Here is a 10,853-nt window from a genome sequence, read left to right on the forward strand (position 1 = left end):
GGTAACATCCCACGTTGGTCAAAATGGCCATTTTTCCAAAGTCAAAACAACATGCTGGCAAGGTGGCAAAGAAAAGGGAACGCTGCTACACTCTTGCGGAACGTGGAAACAGGTTTGCACTGTGGAAACCAGTTTGGAGATTCTCAAGGAACTTAAAACAGAACTACCAGCAGACCCAGCAATTCCACTACTTGGTATCTACCCAAAAGACAGTAAATCCTTCTATCAAAAAGACACAAGATCTCGTGCATTCATGGCCGTGCCATTCACAAGAAAAAAGACGTGGAAGCATCCTAGGTGACCAGCAACAGAGGATTCAACTTTTTTTTTTTTTTTTTTAATGTGGTGCATAGACACCACAAAATACTACGCAGCCATAAGAAGAACACACAATCATGTCCTAAGCAGCATGGACAGACCTGGGGATTATCATGTTTAGCAAATCAAGGCAAGAACGGAAAATCAAACACTGCATGTTCTCACTTATGAGTTGGAGTTAAACAGTGAATACATTCGAACATAAAGATGCAAACAATAGACACTGGGGACTATCAGATGAAAAAAGGAGGAAGAAAGGGGGTGTGGGTAGAAGAAGCAACTGACTGGCACTTTGCTCACTGCCTGGAAAATGGGGTCAGTGGCCACAAGCCTCAGTGTCATCAAATGTTCACATGTAAATAACCTGCAATTTAATCAAAATAAAAGTCTATTATTATTATTTTTTTAAACAGGGTTTCCCCAGGCGCAGTGGCTCCCACCAGTACTCATGGCACTTTGAGAGGCTGAGGCAGGCAGATCACTTGAACTCAGGAGTTTGAGAGATGTCTGGGCAACATGGCAAAACCCTACCTCTACAAAAAGTGTAAAAAAATTAGTGGGGCATGGTGGTGCACACCTGTAGTCCCAGCTACTTGGGAGGCTGTGGTGGGAGGGTCACTTGAGCCCAGGAGGTCAAGGCTGCAATAAGCCAAGATCACAGTGCTGCATACCAGCCTGGGTGACAGAGCAATAACCTGTCTCAAAAAAAAAAAAAAAAAAAAAAAAAAAAAAAAAATATATATATATATATATATATATATATAGGATTAGGATATATTATAGATAGATAGATAGATAGATAGATAGATACATGGATGATAGATAAAACAAAACCTATAGTCATCCAAGCAATCAGTGACTGGCATAAACATAGAAAGACAACCAAATGGGCCAGAAGCGGTGGCTCACGCCTGTAATCCCCACACTTTGGGAGGCTGAGGCGGGCGAATCACGAGATCAGGAGATTGAGACCATCCTGGCTAACACAGTAAAACCCCATCTCTACTAAAAATAAAAAAAAATTAGTCAGGCATCGTAGCAGGCACGTGCAGTCCTAGTTACTCGGGAGGCTGAGGCTCATTCACAGGAGAACGGTGTGAATCCAGGAGGCGGAGCTGGCAGTCAGCTGAGATCGCGCCACTGCACTCCAGCCTGGGTGACAGAGTGAGACTCCATTTCAAAAAAACAAAAAAAAAAAAAACAAAAAAAAAACAGACAACCGAATGGACAAAATAAGGGAGCCAAGTAATCAATCCAAAATTTTATTTAGAGCACACATTTTTCAAAAGCACACCAAAGGCACAACAGTTGAGAAAACTGTGCACGTGCACAAGATTGAAATAGCACCCCCATGTCGCCCATACACAAAAATCTATGAAAAATAAATAAGTTAAATTCAATCTGGAAAGCAAAACACTCCAAGGAGAAAACATGGCATAAGCATATATTTTGGGGTAACTTGACCCTGTCCACACAGGTTGCAAAAAAGAAAAAGAAAAGGAAAAAATACGGGGAAAATACGCACAGACAATAAAATGGCTTAACGATCTCTTTTTTTGGATGGGACACTGAAATCACTGCCAACAAACGCAAATATAAACATGACAGACTAAGTACAACATTAGAGCCTCTGTGCAGGAGAGAACAAATGAATCCAAAGAGAAGGCATCCTAGACCGGGCATGGGGGCTCACGAGGTCAGGAGTTTGAGACCAGCCTGGCCAACATGGTGAAACCCTGCCTCTAGTAAAAATACAAAAATTAGCCGGGCATGGTTGTACACACCTGTAATCCCAGCTACTCAGGAGGCTGAGGCCGGAGAATTGCTTGAACTCAGGAGGCGGAGATTGCAGTGAGCCAAGATCGCACCACTGCAACTCTAGCCTGGGTAACAGAGCAAGACTCCATCGGAGTCTGGTGCAGGGGAAGGGGGAAAAGAAAAAACAGAAAAAAAGAACAATATCCTAAAGGTGAGAAGAAAAGTTTGGGGAAACATACAGCTGATAAGGCATTGTTTTCCAAAAGGCACAAGCTATTAATGTTAGTAACTAGCAAAAAAAGACTAACCAAAAGAGAAACAAGAAACCAATCCAAAATTGGGCAAAGAGGCTGAATAGACTTTTAGCCAAAGAAGACATAAGACTGACTCTATCTTTATGAAAACGTGGTTAACATTACTAATCCTGCAAAAAACTGAAATCAAAACCATATGCAGAAAACATTTCACTTATTCACATGAATATGACGAATAAAAATACAAACACAGATGCTGGTGTCAATTTCCAGGAAAAAAGAAGTGTTTATGGGAGGGTCGATTACTATATACACTCTGGAAAGCAGTTGCAGATTCCTCAAAAAAATGAAAGTACAATACCATATGATCCCACTACTAGGTATACAGTCAAAGCAAACCAGGATTTTGAAGAGACATCTGTCTTTCCATGTCTATTACATCAATATTCACAATAGCTAGGATGATGGAATCCACCTACCTGTTCACCCGAAGATGAAGGAATGAAGAAAATGTAGTACATATATACAATGATATATTCTCTGGCCATAAAAAATAATGCAATTTTCATTTAGGGCAACACCAATGAACCAAGAAAACATTCTGTTAAATAAGCCAAGCACAAAAAGACAAACACTGCATGACCTCACTCACATTGAATCCAAAAACTTAACCTTCAAGAAGCAGAAAGAACAGGAGTGGTCTCCTGAGGCTGGGGAAGGAGGAGAAATAGGAGGGATTGGGGATGGAAACAAAGTTACAGTTAGTTGGGAGGAACACATTCTAGAGTTCCATTCCACAGCTGCGAGACTCTGGTTAGAACACTGTTTTGTATTTTTCAAAAAAAGGTAGACGGGAACAATTTTGAAAGGTCTCACCACAAAGAAATAATACCTGTATGAGAGAATAGTTATGTTAAACACCCTGATTTGATTATCACCCAAAATATACATGTATTAAAATGTCCCAGATGAAGCTGGGCAAGGTGGTTCATGTGTATAATCCCAGCACCTTGGGAGGCTGAGGTGGGCGGATCACCTGAGGCCAGAAGTTCAAGACCAGCTAGGCCAACGTAGTAAAACCCAGTCTCTACTACAAAATATAAAAATTAGCTGGGCATGGCGGCACACACTTCTAATTCTAGCTACTTGGGTGGCCGAGGCACAAAAATCACTTGAGCCTGGGAGACAAAGGTTGCAGGAAGCCAAGATCATGCCACTGCACTCCAGCCTAGGCAATGGAGCGGAACTGTCTCAAAATAAACAGAAACAAAAACAAAAAAGTCCCAGGATACCCTCTGCTTATATGCCTTATTACAGACAAAACACTGAAGAAGTATAGGCCAGGCACAGTGGCTCATGCCTGTAATCATAGCACTTTGGGAGGCTGAGGCGGGCAAATCACAAGGTCAGGAGATCGAGACGAGACCATCCTGGCAAACACGGTGAAACTGTCTCTACTAAAAATACAAAAATTAGCTGGGCATGGTGGTGCATGCCTGTAGTCTGAGCTACTTCGGAGGCTGAGACAGGAGAATCACTTGAACCCAGGAGGCGGAGGCTGCAGCGGCCGAGATCATGCCACTGCACTCTAGCCTGGGCGACAGAGCAAGACTCTGTCTCAAAAAAAAAAAAAAAAAAAAAAAAAAAGAAAACAAACAAACAAACAAACAAACAGTGGACGGGCACGGTGGCTCACGCCTGTAATCCCAGCACTTTGGGAGGCCCAGGTGGGTGGATCTCCAGGTCAGGAGATTGAGAACATCCTGGCCAACATGAGGACACTCCGTCTCTACTAAAATACAAAAAAAACAAAAAGTTAACCAGATGTGGTGGCATACACTTTAGTCCCAGCTACTCGGGAGGCTGAGGCAGGGGAATCGCTTGAACCTGGGAGGTGGAGGTTGCAGTGAGCTGAGATCATGCCACTGCACTCCACCCTGGGAGAAAGAGTGAGACTCCATCTTACAATAAATAAATAACTAAAAATAAAAAGACAAATATGTAAAAATAACAACCAAACAACAAAACAGTGGAATTTATCCAAAGACACAGAGACTTTTAGAACTGGGAAAAAGGGCCCTATTGGGCTCTAGGAGACCCACACCCTGCTCTCGGGGTCACCGTCCCCTACCCAGAGGCTACTGAGAGAGTCCAAGCAAACAACAGGTAGCTCTATGCACATGGGACACCCTGTGCCCAGGCAACCTGCTTACATGTGGGGAAACTGAGTCTCAGAGGGGCAAAGGTATTGCCCAGGTCCGCTTGCCCTGTTTCCAGGGCCCATGCCCCCATGCCCTGCCCTGCTCACCTCCCAATCTCCGAGCAGTGCTTGGCATCTGCAGCCACGGCAGCCCTGGTGTACACATGGTTGTAAGGTTCCTTAGAGGCCGAGGGCAGCCAGACACAGAGGCCAACAATGACCAGCACCAGGACCACAACCAGCAGACCCAGCACCACTAACTTCTTCATGGCTCTGCTGCATCCACAGGGCAAGGAGCAGGGTCAGGACCAGCCTCAGACACTCCCTGGCCCCTCTCCAACAGGGAACAGTCTAAAAACACAGGCCCAGTGTCTCCTTCCCGCCTCCCAGAATGTGTGCATGCTGTCCAGCCCTGGGGGTGGGCACCTCCGAGGAGGAGCAGAGGAAGGGAAGGAACAGGAGCTGCCAGAGAACCCATAAGCTTACCTAGTCCCAGAGGGGACAAGAGACCAGCCAGGGGGTGCCCAGCAATCCTGGGGGACAGTGGAAGGTGTCTACATAGGGTGCAGGACAGGCAGGCCTCTCACAGAGGTCCAGCCTGGCCAGGAGGATGGGGAGGCTGACATCACAGGAGCAAGGAAGCGCATGGTGACTCTGCACGGTAACTCAGCCTGTCACCAGGTGACTAAAGTTCACGCAGCCCTGGGAGGGCCCCGAGTGGGAGGTGTTGTGAGCCGGGGAATGGGGTTCCCAACTCCCAGCCTCAGTTTCCTCCAAAGGGCACTGTCTGCCCACGAGCTCCTCCAGTGAGCCCCAGGCTGGGTCCCCTTCTGCCTCTCCCTGTTCCTGTTCAGAACATCTGAACTCAAAGCCAGTGTCCGGGAGATGCCTCTGGAGATGGTGGAGCAGTGGTGTCCCTGGCACCAGACCGGAACGCAGCCTAAGAGGCCTCACCACACCCTGCTGTGAATGCCAAAGGTGTGTTCTGGGAACATGGCCTCGGGCCCTGAGTACAGACTGGTTCTGCTGCCCATCCAGAAACATTAGCACCCCAGGCCCAAGGAACCACCTGAACAGCCCAGAAAGGCAGGGCCCAGAGCGGGCCTGAGCTGGCCCAAACTCACACAGCCCAGCAGTGCAGGCTGGGCCACTTGGTAACTGCCCCAAGCTACTGCATGTTTCTGACCAGCCCACCAAGAACTCTGAGAGAGGAACAGCAGTGGGCCCAGCCCACGGGACCTGGACACTGCTGCCCATTCCCCTGTGGCCCTCATCTGCCAAGGATATGGGCCAGAGGCTCCATGAGTCATGGCTCCCTCCCCTGCTCCTGGGCCTGCTGTGCCTACAGTGCTGGAGAGCCTCTGCAGCCTCCACCTGAAGTCTACTCCCATAACACCTACTCCACAATCATCCTTCCAGGCTGCCCCAGCTGACAGAAGGGGACACGAAGGCTGACCCAATATTGCTGCCTGCCTGGGTCACATAGGCCTGTCCTGTCACCCACTGTTCTCAAATGGGCTCTTGACAGAACCCACCAGACACACAACTGTGAGATCCTCAATAGCCCTAGGGTGGAGGTGCTATGACCAAGCCCTTTCCCTGGCTGTTCCTCCCCCTGAAGATCAGGGAGACTGGGAAGATGATGGGGCAGGAACCAAGGCCCCATGACCTGTCCCTGAAGGCTAGACAGCAGACAGGAACCTCAGGGGATTTGGCTCTGCTAAGTGGCTGCACTCCACGGCAGTCAGCTGGGAGGGGTCTAAAGTGGAGAGTCACAGGGCTCTATCCCTTGCCCTGGCCTGCTCAGCAGTTTCCTCTCTGCCTGAGAGCATATGAGACATGCAGGATTCTCAGCAGCAGGTGGGCAGGAAGAATGTCTGAGTGGGCAAAGGATGGTCCAGACCCCTGTAACTGACCCCAAAAGGAAAACCCTGGGCTGGGGCAAGTAGGGAGACAGAGAGCTGCCTGCGATGGGGCACAGAAGAAGCCTGGCAGCAGCTGCGGGTTCCAGAGAGGGGAGAGAGGAGGGGAGGCACTTTATCAAAGGTCATGTCAACAGAGGTAGGGCCTACAGAATGAAGGAGGCTTTTCCTCGCATGCTGAGTGTGTCGCATTCTGTCCCAGTCAGCCTTCTACCGGCTGAATGCAGAGAGGGAACCAGGGGGAAGTGGATCTGGGGAAGCCATGTCACCCAAGGAAAGACTGCAGGGGTTGGCCTAGAATTCTTCTCCAGACCCCACAGCTCTTGCCCTGGGCACATAAGGTAGTGAGTTCCCTTCCCCAGAAATGTGCAAGCCTCACTCACCCAGAGACACTGACTCTGGTGTCAGTACCACACACTTACAACACACGTGCAAGCACATGCGCGCACACACACAACTGAGCCTAATCTAGGCTGAGCAGAGCAGCTTCCCATGATGCAGCAGAGGGAGGAAGACGTAGACACGGCAGCCAGTCTGAAGTTTCCTGGTTAATCCTTCAACCCAGCTTGATGGCTTTGTCACCACAACCCCAGAGCCACAAGACTAAAACCAGAGCACAGCCCCAACCCCATTCACAGGCAGGAAACTGAAGCTTAGACAAAAGGCATTTACCGAGGTCAGCTGGCCTCAGGAGGTCTCAGACCTGAGGGTGAGCCCGGCCCCCAGCATGGAGTCACTACCCCTGGGTATGAGAACACACAGATCTCTGGGGCTTCCCCAGGCCTGTCTACACCCCTGGACCGGATGCTTACCACCCAGACCTGGAGTTGGAATCTGTCTCCCACACTGTCTACCCTTGCAGCGCAGAGTTGAGAATGAGAAAAAACACCCCTTCAGTAAGATTAAATAACCCCTACCTGCTGGAAACCTGTTGAAAAAACTATACGTATCCCTACAGAGAGCTGAGAGGTGGCAGGGTCCCCTGGAGTTGGGCAATGACCCCTCGCACAACCGGCCGTCCCACCCCAATCGACAGCCACACACAGAGCCCAGGAGCCGGACAAGCAGGACACAGGGTCTCCCAACCCCATCGCAGCTCTGGCTCTACTCCACAGCTGACCCCCCACCCCCCGCACCCACACTCAAGACTGCCAGATCTTCCCAGGCCTGTTTCTTCATGCTGCACTCTTCCCTTTTTTTTTCTCTTTAGACAGAGTCTCACTCTGTTGCCCAGGCTGGAGTGTACTTGTGTGATCTGGCTCACTGCAACCTCTACCTCCCGGGTTCAGGCGATTCTCCTGCCTCAGCCTCCCCGACTAGCTGGGACTACAGGCGTGCACCACCACACGCAGCTGATTTTTATATTTTTAGTAGAAAAGAGGTTTCACCATGTTGACCAGGATGGTCTCGACCACTTGACCTCCTGATTCGCCCCGCCTTGGCCTCCCGAAGTGCTGGGATTACACACATGACCACTGCACCAGGCTCACTCTTCCCTCTTAATTCCAAGAAACCATGGCTCTCTCAAGGGCTTCTTCGAATAAGTCAGGTGACTCCCCCCAGCCCTCTGCCCACCAGCATACCTCTCTCAAACCCACTTATCAGCCAAGAAACAGAGGCCCCCTTCCCCGCCCAGCCCAGACGGAGTCGGATAAAGAACCCAGGGCTCTGCTCACCTGTGGGATCCCTCTAAAGGATGAGCCCACATGAGTTTTGCCCCCTTCACCCCGAAGTGCAACTCACTCCCACTTCACAGGTGCATAAACTGAGGCTTGGAGAGGAACAGGAGCTGCTCTAGAGCGCAGCAACCATACGGCACAGCTGAGAATGGAACTCAGACCTCCAGACACTCCCAGGAGTCTCCCGGCTTGAGCTTCCCCACCGATGATGTCCAGCAGCTCAGAGAGGGTGAGTGGCTCCTCTGGGTCACACAGCGCTTGGGCACAGCCAGGTGTCCTCACTCGCTGGCTCACTGGACTCTGGATCTGGTCGTCCAGCAGCACATCAAAACCAAGCTAAGATTCCCCGCTGTGACCCAGTTCCTCTCCTCCCCGCCTCCCTCAGTAGCCTGGCGGTGCAGGGGAGGCTTTAAACACACAAGAACTGCTGTAGGTGGGACAAGGGCTGGCTCCTGGTCCCATCCCTGGGGCTGCGTGATCTGGGACGGCTGCAGGTCTGAGTCCAGTGGGGCCTCAAACCCTGAATGAGAGACCTGAGCTCTGAAGGCCTTGGTGAGGCTGAGTGAGGCCAGGTTTCAGCGGGAGGCAGATTAGACCGAAGGTTCCCTGGGAGATGGGGCCACAGAGCTGGGGTGCAGCCAGAGATGCCCACGCCAGGAGGGGTTGGAGATGTAAACATCTGAGACCCCACAAGGTCTGAGGAGCCTAGATCACCTCTACGACCCCAGGGCAAGGGATACCTCTCCTAACAGGCCCTCTCCCCAACTTGCAGGGCTACAGGCAGGGCTCTAGGAGCTGTTATTCCAAGGACGCTCGTCACCTGGACTGAAGGGAGTCACATGATCCAGAAGGGTCCTTCCTAAACCCCCAATTTCAGGGTTCTGAGCAGACAGGCTGACGGAGGATCCCAGACAGTAGAAGCAGGGGGATGAGGCCCATCCATCCATCATGCCCTCACCTGCTCTGCCCCCTTCAATGAGATGGGGTGGGTGTCACCACAGGACTGGAAGCTCCAAGCCTCTCAGCTCTCAGATCGAGGCCCACACATGATCAGCAGCCTGCCAGAATTGTCACTCTTAGCAAGGCACATGCTTAAATTCCTTCTTTCATTCCATCATTCATTCTCCCATCATATCCTGGCCCCTCCAGATTTTCTCTCAAGGAGCCCTGGGCAAGAGAGCTGGGCATGAGACAGTATGGTCACCCCAGGGGGAAGGGCCCTAGGGAAGGGGCAGACACCAGAATAGGGGCCTTGGGAATCCAGCCCCAGCTGGGACTGGATTTGGAGAGCACCTGCCAGGTGGAAGGAACGACCTGAGCCTGAAGGCCAGGAAATGGAGCCTTTTCCAGGAGTGAGGGCTACCGGGGACCTCTTGACCACCCTAGGCCCTGCTTGAGCCCCAAGGTGTCAAGGCTGGAAAAGCAGGTGGCTGAGCTAAGATGTTCAAGGCCAGGCCAGTATGAACTTTGAGAGCCCTGGGACGCTGGTGAATGCGTCACCGGGCCCAGTAACCATTAACCCTGGCTCACTCATTAAGACCTTGGTGGGTGTCCATTAGCGCCTTGGCCAGTTCCAGGAGCTGTGCAGAGCGTAGGCGTCGCGGGAAGGGAGTGCTGATTGGCATGCTAGGTGGAGGCTGGCTGAGCTGGCTCTCTTGTGTCCTTGTTCCTTGAGGAGCGTTCCAGGGCCAAGCTGGCCTCCAGACAGGGGCAGCCGCCAACACAGCCCAGGGGGTGCTGCCCCACCATCCTAGTGACTTTCATCTCCTTATCATCCCTGTGTACTGGCACCAGCAGCCCATGGTGCCTCGGGGGCCTCAGAATGATAGAAATGAGACCACTGTGGCCTCCAAAGCCTTGTCTGTTTCAATGGGCTGGGATCTGCCCCACTTCTGTATCTGGGAAAACAAGGCAGTGGTGGGGCAAGAAGGGAGCTCCAGGCATAGGAACCTGCAGCCTGAGATGGGGAAGGACCTGCCCAAAGTCACTCAGGAAGACAGTGACCCACGACACCAGGAAGGCTGTGCAAACCATTTCCTGCAACTGGCGTCTCATTGCAGTCACACCCCACTGTCAGGCTCAGAAAACTGACCACACTGAGTACCAGGAATCAACCAGAAAGCCTTGTTACCTCAGTGGGTCCTTGTGAGGGCCATGGCGGGGCGGAGTGGGGGGCGTATGGGGGCGTGACATCCCGAACTGCATTCGTGAGGCTGACAATGAGCGAGTAATGCCGATGAGTCCAGATGCAAGCCGTGCCTGGCCCATACTCCAGAACTGCTGGAACAACATCTCAGGGACCCCTGGGAGCCAGAAACCCAATAATTATTCAGGACATTTTGTGTTCCCTGGTGTCCTGCACCAAGGAGATACTTGGTAAACTGTCTAAGTGAAACTGACTTCAAATACAAGCAGCATAGCATTTGAGTCAATATTAGGATCACAGAATCTCAAGTGTTTGGTCTCTGATCTTCCAACATCCCAGAAAGTTGGCTTAACATACCTTCCCCAGTGGGAAGCTCACTACCTCGAAAGACAGCGGGACTGTAGTTGGTTGGCAAGTTCTTCCAAACATTAAGCGCCAATTTGCCTCTTTGTAATACCTGCTGCAGGTGGACCTGGCCTCAGATCCTGCCCACTGTCTAAGGCCATAGAGCAGAGAAGCAGGGACCACCCCAGATCCTGTACCTGGCCACAGCCTCTCTGAGCCACAAAGACCACA

The sequence above is a fragment of the Macaca mulatta genome, chromosome 10 (assembly GCF_049350105.2).
Source record: "Macaca mulatta isolate MMU2019108-1 chromosome 10, T2T-MMU8v2.0, whole genome shotgun sequence".
Taxonomy (NCBI): Eukaryota; Metazoa; Chordata; class Mammalia; order Primates; family Cercopithecidae; genus Macaca; species Macaca mulatta.